Source organism: Haliaeetus albicilla, chromosome 26 (genome assembly GCF_947461875.1).
Source record: "Haliaeetus albicilla chromosome 26, bHalAlb1.1, whole genome shotgun sequence".
Lineage (NCBI taxonomy): Eukaryota > Metazoa > Chordata > Aves > Accipitriformes > Accipitridae > Haliaeetus > Haliaeetus albicilla.
Window position 1 is genome coordinate 22,291,334 of NC_091508.1, and position 13,524 is coordinate 22,304,857.

At 43.0% G+C, this 13,524-nt stretch overlaps 1 protein-coding gene across 3 annotated transcripts in view; it reads right to left on the reverse strand.

The window, feature by feature from the left end:
• MAPKAP1 (MAPK associated protein 1) overlaps positions 1 to 10,926 on the reverse strand; it is a 108,585-nt gene extending 97,659 nt beyond the window's left edge. For 2 of the 3 annotated variants that reach the window (XM_069771414.1, XM_069771412.1), the window contains exon 1: positions 10,774 to 10,926. The gene's annotated coding sequence lies outside the window, so the exon portion shown is untranslated. Of the gene's footprint in view, positions 1 to 10,321; positions 10,747 to 10,773 lie in introns of those variants that run through there. The other variant, XM_069771413.1, reaches the window with a different exon arrangement.
• Positions 10,927 to 13,524: the final 2,598 nt, after the last annotated feature.

Here is a 13,524-nt window from a genome sequence, read left to right on the forward strand (position 1 = left end):
AACATCTGTCCATTCAAATTAATAAATTTACAAAACCAGACGGGGTTTTGAATTTCTTTTCACCCATCACAATAGCGTGTTATTGTTTTTGTTCTGCCTCTACATACCAACTCTTTGATTACTTTATTATAGATCCTTCTTAGGTTTTGTATTTTCAGGAAGAACTTTAAACATGAAGAGATTAGTATCTCAGGGCAGAATATGGAACATCTGCTGCTGCATGGCACTTCATATAGGGCAACTGTTGTAACATAAAAAAAGCTCTATGATCATATACCACACGCCTGAATTCTTAAGCACTTTAACAACAGTTAATTGCCACTTACCTACAATATTTCATTCAGAATACTCAAGTGGCCTTACAAAACAAAGTAGAGGGCAAAGAAGAAAAAAACCAAAAAAACAAACCACGAAACCCAAACCACACTCAAACTGTTACCCTATCTTACTGTAGCTGTGGATTTATAGTTATGTTAATCTAATTTAAGCCTGGGCTGCCTCTGAAAGGGGCAACTCCATGCTCCTATCTGGCCCTGGTCAGATATTTCCACCATCTCCCAAAGGCTGGCACTAACACTTGTATAGCTGTGAGGTGAGTTGGATCAAAAAAAATGACCTGCTGAAAATAACCTGAAAAGAAAGAAAAAAAAAATTACTAATTTTCAGGCTGATCAGTCTGCCAGTGAACAGCTGCAAAAGCACCAGTACCAATGTAACACAGGCAGCAGGAATATCAAAAGACGGAGGAAAGCCGAGGTTCCCCTCTCAGCAGTGATGCTCACGGCCAGCTCAAAGCCAACTGTGAAACCTCAGGCTGAGGAAGAGGGAGGTTGGTGGGGTTTTAAGTCTAAGCTCACAGAGAGATGCAAGACTAGATGTAAATTCCAGAAGTTCAAAATCCCCACTGCTTTTCTAATCATTTGCATATATGAGAAAAACACCTCAACATTTTAATACCAGCTATACAGCTAAATGTGTCTAGTATTTTGAACATAGAAGCAACAACAACAAAAAACCCCTATCATTGCTGTTTGCAAAACTTCTGTCAGCAAGAAGAAAATACCAAAGGAAAAGAAACAATTTTAAATCACACAAAGCCGTATCCCATTAAAATCTGGTAAAGGCAGCTGGCCTTTTCCTGGCAGATTTTAACAGAAGAAAGTGAAAGAAAGCATCAGACAAGCTTGTTCCAGGACCAGCAAACACATTTCATCATCTCCCCTGTATGCTTCCAAGGGGAAAGGTGTATTAACATATGGAGCCCCACGAAGCAGCTTCTGCATTGAAATGTTTGGAAGCAAACGTAATACTTTATTTGGACACTCATCTAATCATGACAAAAGCAAAACTTAAGGTGTGTTGTAAATTGCAAACTCACTATCCCTACCAGTATCCTCCCTACCACCAAACATCAGCATCTGCTAAATAGGACATTCAATAAATATTTACATCCTTCACCATTTTAGACTTTTTTTGCTCCCTTGGCCACAAATATTGCCTTTTTTTCTGAGAGACCGTGTCCTTTCTGCCTTAAAAAAATATAGACAAATTCTAAAGTATTATATTAAACAACAGACCCAGCAGCAAGACAGAATTCAATAAAAGAATGGTAGAGAAATAAAACTGACATGTTGCTTGTTATTAATACACTACTCCTACCATACATTTTAATAAATTATGCTATTAGCTAAATACACGCCATCAGTATCCTCAGAGATATTCAAAACCTGACTGGGTGAGGCCCTGAGCAACCCGCTTTAGCTGGCCCTGCTTAGAGCTGGGAGGTTGGATTAGATCTCCAGAGGTCCCTGCCAACCTCAGCAACGCTCTGACTCCAAGTTCTATTTTTTATTTTCTGACTATTTCCATCACAGAAAGTAGGCCTGCTCTCCCTGAAGGATTTCTCATTGTCCTCAACGTGAGAGGCCGTAAGGCAAAATATCCTACCATAAGGCAACCGTCTCTTGGCTGTAATTTACGTGTTAAAGGCCTTTAAGCCGTAACAGCGTGACTAGTACTGTGAGACTTAGAGAATACAGACACAACGAAGTATACACCGTACGGATATTTTAAAAAGTGCACTGAGAATGTTCTTTAGACTTAATTATTTACACACCACTTATTAGAAAAGGCCATGCTTACCTGCAAGCAGTAAGAACTTGTTTAAATAAGCAACTGCCTTAGGCTTCTAAAAGGTCTGCAAACTCCCAATCAAAAATTACTGCTGCCCCATCAATGTGTCATATAAATGTTGGCATGTTAATTGTGTATTTATAAGATTGTTAATGGTTAGTTAATTTACCTCCCACACTATTATTGTACTTGAAATGATTTAACGTCTGCTAAGGGAGTTAACAACATGTAACAGCAGATGCGAGAATTTTACCTTTATACTCTGCACCCCGACTTCATGCTATTAACAGTCCATGTGCTAAATTAGCCAAGCTTCTTTACAATTTTGCATATGCAATCACTTTTCCCATAAACATGAACAGTGAAAAATTGCCAGAAATTCTATTTCAATCTCTAAAGTTGAATTCAAACACATTTTTTCTTCTTCTTCTTCAGAATTTTCAAAAGGACACATTAAAACTAATTTCTCAATAAATTGTTAACGGGAAATTCTATTAACAGTTAACACCCCTCAAAAAAAAAAAAGTCAGAAAAAAGGTTCAGACCCCAAAATTCAGTTTGGATTTTTATGCCTTATTTTAAGAGTTGCTATCTACACAATTCTAACTGGTTCCTCATTTTGATAAAGGCAAAACACAATTAGATGGCATAGCCCTAGTCTGAGGAACAATGACCTCCAATGAAGTAAAAGAATTCAGAGAAGCAAAGTTCAATTTTGCAAACCTTTACATGACTACCTTTAAGGCTCCATGTCATCAGTTTCAGCAAAATTACAGGTACAAGATCCATTTCTAGATCTACAGATATTTGCCAGCACACCACCTCTTCTGCATTCCTTATACCTACACACAATTACCACGTCCACACGTAGTAGATAAATTTAACAGAATTCAGGGACTGTCTGAGCATCAGCAACTTATACATTCTTCAATCATAAACAAAAAAGAAATGTTCTTTTAATACTTGCACTATATAAATATTATTCTACTGTTAAATAAAATACTTTGCAGACAGCTGTCAAGCATACTCTATGTGAGCACTAAAAATGAAAAGAGCAATGTGAAACCCATGCAACCTTAACAGTATTTATATATGACATGATATACAGGTTAGTGTTACGATGATATAGTACTTATTGGCAAACACCTTCCATGATTCATCGCATAGGTGGACAGAGCTGAATCAGCCCTTTGCCGCCTTCTTGATCTTTATTATTCATCTGTCTTACTTTCTGCGTATTATCTAATCAACAGCCTGGCTATGAATGCCCTCTCTCACCTTCTCCTTGGTCTCATCACTGTGTTACTGAATTGCCCCAAACACCGTGGGGAGCAGAGCCCCCTATTAGTCTTGTGCAGGTAGAGAACATCCCCAAAGATGTAAAATTGCACCATCAAGAGGCTGAAGGACTTGCCAGGCTTCACAGAAACTTTGTAGCAAAATCAGACAGCTGGATCTCAGTCTACTATTTTTATCAGAAGTATTCCTCTTCCAGTAACCCACTGCTATATTTATGGCATCTATAGACTTTCACAGCAAGTGAAGCAAGGCTGTTATGCAGATCAACCTCATTCATAACACGGCATACAATAAGTACTGCAGAACATTCTAACAAATTATTCAGCTCCCAGTAGGTGACACAAAGGTCTTGAAAAGAGGACATGTAGTTACACAAGCTATACCTTAAACACACAGATGAACACATCTGAATTTGGGGAGGCAACTTCACAAATGTATTAAGTGTTCTTGTGACCCTCCTGCTCGCCTGATATACTGTATTTATTTAAATAAAAGGAAGATTTTCTCACTTTCCTCGTTCCCCACCAAAAACGGCATACATAATATCCCCAAAACCAGTCTGATTTATATTCACGTTATCCTACATCAAGTGTCAATGAGACATCAAAGCAAGTGTGAGACAAGGGGAAAACAAGCTAAACACACACCTCTTATGATTGCCATCCTTCCCATCCGTCCTGTCAACCCACCACGTATCAGCGCAGACAACAGTGGACACAGCTGGAAGCGTCGTCTTGTTGCTCCGGTGCTGGACCACACTGACTTGTGGGACTGCAACCACGTGTCAACCTGTTCTTACCGCTATTTTCAGAGCAAAATGTTTGACCTTGAGCATGAAATAAACACCAAGTTTGGTAACACAGGTCACCTTGCTTTTGGGAAAACACAGTTATTTTGGATTGAATTTTCTGGTTTGTTTTAAATATACGGGGTTGAATTTGACAGCATCCTTCTCTACTACTGCCCAGCGCAAGGTGGCTCGTCACTACGCTACACACCGGCAGCGACAGCCGAGGGCGGCCGCGTCTCGCTCCCACGCCTGCCAGCGGTGGGGCCGGACCCCGAGTCTGCCTCCCACCGCACCCCAGCCCTCCGCTCTGCTCCCTGTCCTCACCTGCAGGCTCCTTAAACGTTTTCTGCTGGAACTATGGACTTTGCTTGGTAAAGTGAAACTAGTGACAACAGGCACATTTTTGTGGACTGCACCTGTCCCCTTTAGTTTACAGACATCAGGTTAAAAACTTGCCGCTCCACCAAACACAATCTGGTTACCACTGGCTCATCTTTGACTTAAGGACAACCATTCCTACAATTGCAAACTAACACCACCTTTTCATGACATGCTACCACTGGTCAAAGTACAAGAAATATCTTTCTTGCAGAAAATTTTGATATTTATGCCTTTCATGCTTCAAAATATATCACATATAGCACACATGGAAATTTGCTCACAGACCTCTAAATAAGCTAGAATAAATGATAAAAATTGGAGAAAGCTATAAGCAACTAAAAATGTTCTGCTACAGGAAAGAGCTACAACTTTGAATTCCTACCAATTTTAATGGAATAATTTTAAGAATCCTTCAGTTCAAATGGCTAAAAGCAGCTGTAAATTCTCCACAAAATTCTCAAGCCAATTCCTGCAAGGTTATTTTGCTCTCTAAATTAAAAAAGTAAAAAGTGGGAAGCAGGAAAAAAATTTCATCTCTCCTATTCTGCAAATTTCATCTCTCCTATTCTGTAGCTCTTTTTTTTTAAAAAAAAAAAAGGAAAATATGTTTAAATTAACTGCCCTCCTTAAGGAATTAGCAATCAGTTAAAGCCCTATTCAAGGTAAACAAAAATGTTCCAAACAAAGATGCAACTTCTGGAAGGTACAACCTGGATCTAAAACAATTACTAATAATCTCAAAATAAAGCAGGCTGGAAGAATTATACAGCATTACAGGTCATCTTATCACTCAAGGGCTTCCATAGTCACTGGACTTAAAAATCTCTCTGACTGTAGCTCTTTAAAGTGATCTTAAAAACTAATGAAAAAAATGGGCAGATTAGAATAAAAAATTTATTCCTCCCCACCCCCTACGTCATATAAGCTGGAATAGGACAGTGTGAATACACTTCAAAATTTATGATTCAGGTTCAGTGAAATAATTTCACAGTTAACTTCTGTCTGCAATTGCAAAAGAAATGGTTCTGGTTATCTACATTTGCAGCAGTACAAATAATCAAAACCCTTGAATGCCAGACAGACTCCTGTGCATGCAGGATAAAGGAAAGTGAACTGCAATATATGAAAATTCAAGTTTATGTTTCAACAAAAGCTCAAGTGCATTTAAGAATGAATACTTATCTAGAGAAGCTGTCACTCATGCTTTGGGTCCTATCATTAAAGAGGAAATAATCATTTAAAGAGGCACACTTTCACAAGTAAAACTGGAATTTGAAAGTTATGATGAGAAAACACTACATTACACACAACTTCCAACAAATTATTTTTTAGTTTTCAAACCTGTAAATCAATCTGGCATTAGCTATGTATTTCTATATTTATGAACTGTTTGGAATTTGGCTACATTTTTGTTGTCATACTAATCAGGATGCAAATTATACCAACTCCAATATTTTAATTATTGAGCTTTAGGGAAGGAGGGAGAGAACATTGGAGTATGTATGGAAACTGTATACTCTCCTCTATTTGTTTCCTGATCTTGTCAAATCTTCATTTAATTGTAAACAAGTTGATTCTGAGCTAACCTGAGCTATCTTGCATCAAGATTTTAAGCAAATAAATAAGTATAAAAAAATGCAGAGATTATAAATTAGGGCAGACAAATCTGTATCTAGACTCATGCCTGCAAAGAGCATTCTATCAATATAGTGAAATGCTAATCTCCTAATTAACAACCTAATTAGGTAATTATGGCTTTGCAGAGGGATGCCTAAATGAAATATGACAACATGGTCACCTCTTTATATGGCACCTGTGGGCCTTTTCAGCTGTCACTGCAAAGAGTGCAATATCAATTTGAACAGATGACAAAGTGTTGTCATTTTTCATTCTGATATTGTACTGAATGGTTTGGATAGAAGCAGTTTAGAAAAGCGGCATCTTGCCTGGTTTTTGCCTAATCTAAATATGTGCAAACACTTTGCTTAATTTTTAATGTCTGTGATTACGCTTATTTTTTCATACTGGCTAGCAAGCATTACCTAACACACACATTACATCTGCAATGTCATATTGTGATGACCCAGCACACTGGAATCCCTACTACCTAATTTCACAGCACGTGTTCATGCGAATTTACTACCCAGAAAAAAATGTATTTGAGTTCATTTTTAAGGCTTAACTGCTGACTTTAAAATAACAAACCAAAACCAGAGTATGTTTTAAATAACATATTAAAAATTTCATTTTATTTTTATTCCTGATGAACACTCTTTTCCAGAAATGGGGAACAGCAGTCACTGTTCATGAGTGGGTGAAGCTGACAGTACTTTTGCTTGCGCAGGAAGCTGTAAAGGAATACTTTCAACAACGGCACAGCACTTTTACACGGAACCATGATTTTTCATTCATATGCCTAAATGCTTTAAAGACAACTCTTTAAGCTTTAACGTTCCTAAGATGAACAAACAAAATACCTACTTGCAAAGAGGGGGATAAAAGCATAGGCTTGGACTCATCAAATACTAGACTAGGACTTCTATTTTGGCTTTTCTCATTGTGGTATTCAAGAGCCTAAAAAACCCCCATAAATCTTACAAACACCTATACAAGCATCAATCTTTAAAAAAAACCAAAACAACCAAGCCAGAAAGCTTCAACTTTTTACCTTTTTTTGCCTGTATAATATTGAGAGAGAGGCCATGTTTTTTGGATTTTCCTGAGCAAGACTCATTAGCTATGCCTACACCACAGTTAGCAAGTGAGCAGGGAGGTATGGCATTACTCATCAATTGCCTGTATTTCACTCTTACAGCTGCTTCATAAAGCCTGCCTGGATGTGCTGAAGCCAAACTTGAATGAAAGGTGTTCTAAGCACATGAAGGTCCACAGCCTTAAAGAGCTCGCTCTGGGTGGACCCAGGACAAAGCCTGGAGACTTGCTGTAGCTACTACAGCTGGACTAGGGATCTTCAGAACAGCAGCACTGTAAAAGTACCACAAACGTGCTTGCTGGTCCTCGACACTGATGTGCAGTTGGGTTCATCCAGCTGGAACCCCTGTCAGCTACCTGACCGCACCAAAAACCCTACCTGTATTTGTTTGAGCCAATTCATTAGTCTGCTCTCAAAACTTTTATACTGCTATGCAACTGTACCATCAAATTTTTAACTGAAAAGAACATTACCCCTCCAAGTATCTGACACAGTTTCAGAATTATATTTGTGAATTCCTGTCTTACAACAGGACTATCAGAAAAAACAGATGTCAGATGTCACCAAGTATATATTTATCTTTGCTAGATAACTTATTTTTGTAGTTTAGTCTAAACTGGAATATTTTAGTGGTTTTCAAACATAAAATAACCCCTTCTTCCTGTAACAGTATTCCACATATAGCTTTTCAACACAGTATGATGTTTCAGTCCTAGAAAAAAACGTAACCATAGATTATCATGGCATAACCTTAAAAGTATTTTATATGAAGAGTTCATTTCATATACATCAACAATAAGAGTATACTCATAAATGTAGATTCTAAATCTACATGTAAATCTAAATGTAGACTGTAAATCTAGCCATGAATAAAACTTACTGCAATGCACACAGTAGTAAACAGGAAATGAAAGGGATACAGAAGAAGAGTAGACTACTAGAATTTAATTCTTAAAACTCTTTTGTTCTCAATATTGATTTATTTTTTTAATTTAAAAATAATAATTCCTGGCAACTTTCCTCTATGATCCTACTTTAGTTTACCAACATTATCTCTAATTCCTATCTATAGTTGTTCTCGTCTGAGCTAATGACAGGTCAGGCTTTATTTTCTTCTTTTATATATTCTGCAGCATTTATTTAAGAAACAGAAGCATATACGAAAACAAATAGTTTTGTATTTGACATTTTTTTCAGTTTGTTGCCTTTCTACTTCTGATTGCATGAAAATATTTTTATTGCATAAAAAGTATGATCATAATATTATTTATTCATAATGTAACAGGGTGCAAGCTGCTTCTGATTTCACAAATGTTCATGAGACTAACACCTCCTTCAAAAACTCCCGAGGCTTCAAGCCCCTTTAGGACGCTATGTCAAATGTAACGGGACGGATTCACATTTCTTCAACAATAGATGAATCTCCCTTTCTTCTGGCTTTTAATTTTTGTCTTGACAAATTTTTGGTCCATCTCCTTCAAGAGCACACAAAAGATATTCAGGGAGCTTGTTCTGCTTTCAGAATAACTGACTTAGATACAGTCTCGAGCCATAAGGAAACAAGGTAGGGATTACCCTTGTGCTGTCTAATATAAGAAACTGAGCTTATATACAACGAATAGCTAGATATCACAGTTTAATAAAGCTTCTCAACAGGCACACACACAATTAATATTAAAACGCATACTGGGGTCTTTGTTAGAGGTACTGTCTAACAGAAGAGTCTTCACTTGGTCATTTCTGATAAAAGGAGAACTGCTGCTAGCAAAACCTAAGGCTCACTGCCAGGCACATCTCAAACATAAGGCAGTGTCACACCCATGAACCACCACGATACCAATAACACAAATAGTTTGCAGTACCAATGACCCTGCAATAGCATTCTGTGTGCTACCAGGACCAGCACTGCTACATTTCTGCTTCCACACCCCTACACCCCAAAGCTCACAGCCTGTCCCTTCCAGTAGCTAAAAGAGAAGAACCAGAGAAAGCCTGAGCTCTCCCTCCATCTTCCTCAGCAAGCACCACTCATCCATCTCCAAAGCAAAGTGTCAGAGCTGCCACACAGGAGATCTGCTGGTCCTACACGGGGCTGCCTTGCTGTCGGGGGGTTGTGGCTTGCATCCTGTTTATTTGCTGTCCCATTTGTTAATAAAACCGACCTTTCCACACAAGGGTCTATTTCTCATGCTCAAAACTTAGGAAGATTTGGAAAATTTGTGCTACAGAATGGGCAAAACACAGATCATTCTGCCAAGCAGCTGATCAGGCCTTTGCTGATCAGCTGTTACACACATTTGTTATTTGTTGCAGCTGGGTGAAACAGTTAAACCAATAAACAGGTGATGAAAGGATGTCATCAGAAAGACCTGAAACACCACTGAGAAAGAAATGTACTAAATTGGTTCTAATTCTCCACTTCAGTTATTTCTGTACAAGTCTATATGGAGACAGTGATCTCAATTTTTTTTAATCTAACCCAAAAAAGTGTCCGTGAACAGATTTGTTCTGAATTTGAAAAAATAACTGAGAGAGTTTAATTCCCAACCTTGCATCTAGCTGAAAGTCCCCTGAAACCTAAAATCACGTAGAACATACTCAGAAAATCCAGGTTTGGCTCTAGCATTTCTCATTTAGACGATCCCTAAACTCCCACTAACACTGAAAGCAACTCTTACTGTGGCATCTCCTAGAAACCGCTTCTCGCTCCCTCACCGATGCTCTGCAGTGAGAACGCCAGTTCTGATCGCCACTCGCCACGTGCGTGAAAAAACGAGAACACAATCCAGCAGCATATTCAAGCGTAATCACGCTAAAAGGGCTCATCTGGCAAACACCCAGGCGGTCAGGGCAAGAGGCCAGAAGAGACCCCAAGGCAGGCTGGGGGCCTCCCGCCCCCGGTGAAGCGTGGGGCAATTCCAGTGCAGCCCCTGGCGTTCCCTCACCCCTCTGCCTGCTCTACCACATACCCAACTCTTAAGATTTTAGCCACGCGGTCCACTTACCTATTTTTCCCTCCAAACTCTACTGCTGGACGCTCATTCGACCGGCTCTGTTTACCCCCTCGCTCGCAGGGGGACGTTACTCCTGCCTCGCCGCTTCAGGAGGGGCAGAGGCCCGCAGCCCCCCGCGGCAGCGGGCAGGCCCGTCCGCGGACGCACCGGGAACCCTCGGGGGCTTCTACTCCCAGGAACATCTCTCCGAGACTGGAAAGGCTCCCGCGTCCTTCCCTATGACGTGTTACTCCATCCCGCGGATTTACCACAGACTTTTATTTGGAGAAATAAAGGAGGGGGTTACAGCACGGAGCGTCGCTGCCTCGGCCAACCAGCGGGACGCCCCAGGAGAGCCGCCGGACACCGCCGCCGGCCGGTACCGGGCAGGCACCCCCCGGCCCCGGACCGCCCCTTCTGCGACACCCGCCGGGGCGAGGACCCCCGCACGCCTCCGCACTTACGGGCTTCGCCGCCGGGCCGCTCCGTGAGGCCGGGCCGGGCCGGGCGCCGCCTCCTCCCCCGCCGGCGGGCCGGGGCAGCCGCTTCCGGGGCCGGAGGACGCCGCGGAACGGGGAGCGCTGGGCCGCGCCGCGACCCGGAAGCACCGCCTCCGGAAGCGAGGCCGCCGGCGGCGGCGCGGCCGTGCGCATGCGCGGAGGGGGCGGGGGCGGGCCGGTGGCGGGGCCGGCTCCGTCCGTGGGAGCGGGCCCGGGCGCTCGGTGGCCCGAGAGCGGGCGCGGAAGGAGCGGCCGGTGCCGGGGTGGCTGCGGCACGGGCGGAGGCGGCGTTGTTTAGGGCGGGGAGCGGGGCCGGCTCTGCGTGCGGGGTGCTGCGGGGCTTCGGCCGCGTTTCTGCGTTTTACGGTTAAAGGCGTGCAGTTAGCAGCTTGAGTAGAAACCTGCAGGCAGTCTGTGGAGGGGTCGGAGTTCCGAAGGAAGAAAACTGCGGTAGTTGCAGCGTTCAGCTGTGCCTCTCTTTACAAATAAAGAAGCGGGACGCGTCCCTAGTCGCCATTACACCAGTTTCGTTCCCGAATTCGCTAGCTTTTTCTTGTTTGAAACCATCTATGGGACTTGTATTTCTGTTGTGGTTTTAAACCAAACCTTCCACACAGCACCCGGTATCCCAGCATAAGCAGGACACGTTTAAACAAAGCTAACTGTTGCAAAAGAAAGTAATTAACGGTACTGGCCATGCTTAAGCCTTGACCCGCATCCTGTGGGGTTCGACTGGTGCTCCAGCCAACTCCTGCTGTGTCTGCAGCAGGGAGGACAGCGGGTGCTGCTCGGAGCGAGCAGGTGAACCCAGCTGCCCTCTCTCATCTGTTCGCCTCAAACCTCTGTGCCAGCCAGAACCGGAGACGTTACCGGGCTCTTCAGGACTCGGTTTTCCTTTTGGTGTCCGTTTGTGGCCTAATGGCTGTGCATTTGTGTCATCCCTTTCCAGACTTGCTGATGCAGTCTGCCTCCGCGATCTCCTGTGGAAATTACTAGACGATGTTGGTTAATTCCTCAGCAAACCGTGACCTCACAGTCTCTAGGCAGCCGTATGCATCAAAAAGCAAGCTTTAAAAAGGACGGTACAGGAAAGTGAAGAGTGTTACACAGGGTGCCACCCAAGGCACCTGAGTGGAGAGACACATTCGATCCTGTGAGGAGCAGATAATAACGGCCGGCGTCAGCAGCTGGGCGAAGGCAAGGAGCTGGCACTGCTCTAGCAAACGGCAGATCACAGGGAGCGTAAGGCCATAACCAGGAGGCAGAGCTGAGCACAGAGAGCCATTCTCCAGCAGTCATCTCGTGCTGGAATTACCTGACTCAGCCTGATAACCAGTAGAAAAAATAACCCAGAAGAGCTGCTCTCTGCTGATTTGGTGAGGTGAACCAGATCACCGTGGGGCGAGACAAGTACCAGAGCTGGCACCAGGAAGCACCGTCCTTTTTGTTCCCGTGCCAGGTAGCCATTAAAACTGGTTATCTCTTCTGTGAAACTTTGCCCTCAGTGGACAAATGCAAACTGATCTGTGAAATACCCAAAATAATAGTAATAAGAAAGATCTTTGGAGTAGCATTCTTAATAAAGCTGGATGACGCTAAGAACACATTTGCTCAGACCAAAAAATGGTACAGTAATCAAGATGAAAGCAAATTAGAATTTGAATGAACATGCTAATTTGCTTGGAGGGACAGTAAAAGCATAATTATGTTAACCAGAAGTAATCCACAACGGTTAACCGTAACCCCTGTGAGACGTGGTTAAGGGTCCCAAATCAAACAGATGACATCCAAGTTACGGTCCTGAGTGAAGGTACGATGATGGTGATGTCAACCGTGATTGAGAGAAGAGGCAAGTGGAAGCCAAGGAGAAAGATTAAGAGCTCTGTTTCAGCCACAGCTGAGTCGGAGTTGTCAGCCATACATCCACGAAATGTCAGAGAGACAAGGATGAGATTTTAGTTTGGACATGACTTCTTTCAGCTGAAACTGTCCGTCACAGATAATAAAGTACATACAATGAATTAAATATCATTTTAATTGCTACTGTGGCTCTTTGTCGCCATGCCACAGGTGGTTTTCCCTTCCTTGAGAGGTCTCTGTAGCAATAGTTTTGTTACGCACTACTCAAAACGTGAAGAAAATTGATCAGAATTAAAGTAACTTCCCCTGTATATTTGTGTGGGGCAGGCATTCTACCTAAGAACAATTTGGGGAGGGTGGGGGTGGCAATGTTCTGAAAATAACCCCTGTACAGAATGAAGCCTTAATTATTCTTGCGACATATATTTTTTTTTTCTCTTCACTCACATTTTTGGCAGTCTCTGCATATATGCAAGAAGACAGATTTGCAATACGGATCTGGCTCCCGAAGCGGCACCCTTTAAAGCATGGCTTGCTGGGCCAGAAAATCCTCTCTGAAGTCTCTTGCCTCGCGACAGCGCTTGTCCGCCAGGAATGCGCTCAGGGCACGGCCAGACAGACGACAGCGAACAGACCACCTCCGACCGGACCGGGACCGGGACCAGGGCTTCTCCATCGCGCGCCCGGTCTCCACCGCACGGCCGAAGCTCCCGGGGCAGGGCCAGCCTCCCGCCGGCACCCGGGCTCGCAGGCGCGGCGGGCCGGACCCGACGGCTGCTCCCGGGCGGGGAGTACCGGGTACCGGGGCCCGGCCCGGCCCGTCAGCGCCGCTCGGAAACGCGAGGCCTCAGCCCC